The sequence below is a fragment of the Otolemur garnettii genome, unplaced genomic scaffold, assembly GCF_000181295.1.
Source record: "Otolemur garnettii isolate 467f Iridium unplaced genomic scaffold, OtoGar3 scaffold00109, whole genome shotgun sequence".
Lineage (NCBI taxonomy): Eukaryota > Metazoa > Chordata > Mammalia > Primates > Galagidae > Otolemur > Otolemur garnettii.
In genome coordinates, this window is record NW_003852504.1 from 1,712,537 (window position 1) to 1,713,681 (window position 1,145).

Here is a 1,145-nt window from a genome sequence, read left to right on the forward strand (position 1 = left end):
GTGCCTGTAGCATAGTGGTTACAGCGCCAACCACATGCACCGAGGGTGGTGGGTTTGAAACTGGCCCGGGCCTGCTAGAAAACAACGATGACAACTACAACCAAAAAATAGCCGGGCATTGTGCCAGGTATCTGTAGTCCCAGGTACTTGGGAGGCTGAGGCAAGAGAATTGCTTAAGCCCAGGAGTTGGAGGTTGCTGTGAGCTGTGACGCCATGGCACTCTACCAAGAGCGACATAGTGAGACTCTGTCTCAAAAAATAAATGAATAAATAAAAATAAACACGAAGGAGAGACTTGAAGGGGAGAAGACTTCACAAATCATATGGCCAGAGAGGTCTAGGAGACAAGTCTTGTTGTATCTGTACCCTCTAGCGTTCACTCTGCCCACTGAATGAATGATAGAATGAAATCAAGGAGGGGTGTTTCAACCCTTCAGCTTCCTCTGGTGCTGGTATGCTACTTATTTTGTACAGATAAGTCTCAGCTCCTTTCAGCTACAGGGGAGTGACATCTCAAGTGCTGGCGTGTCCCTGCAAGTCTGTGGTAGCAAGGTCACCATATCCCTGTATATCCCTACCACAACAAGTGGCCTGGTGCTTAGAGGCCCAGGACACAACCAAGGCCACTCACATCATACATGTTATAGCTATTTGAGTTTTTCACAAGGCCCTTCAGGATCCTGCAAAACCTCAAACCCTTCTGAACATTAGTCAACCAACAAATGGGGTCATGAATGGGAAACACTTTGTGACCTTCAAGGAAGGTCCCTCCTTACAAATGTAAGGAATTGATGGTTTGTATTGCAAAAAAAAAGCATTCTGATTCTTTGAGGCAGAGTCTTGCTATATTACCCAAGCTGGCCTAGAATTCCTGGTGTTAAGCAACCCTCCCACCTCAGTCTCCCAAATAGCTGGGATCATAGCAGCAAGCCACTGCACCTGGTCCCTATATCCTTTTCTTTTCTTTCTTTTTTTTGAGACAGAGTCTCATTTTGTGGCCGTCGGTAGAGTACTGTAGCGTCACAGCTCACAGCAACCTCAAACTCTTGGGTTCAAGAGATCAGCATCTGGCTGGGTGTCTGTGGCTCAAGCAGCCAAGGCACCAGCTACACACACCTGAGCTGGTGGGTTCAAATCCAACCCGG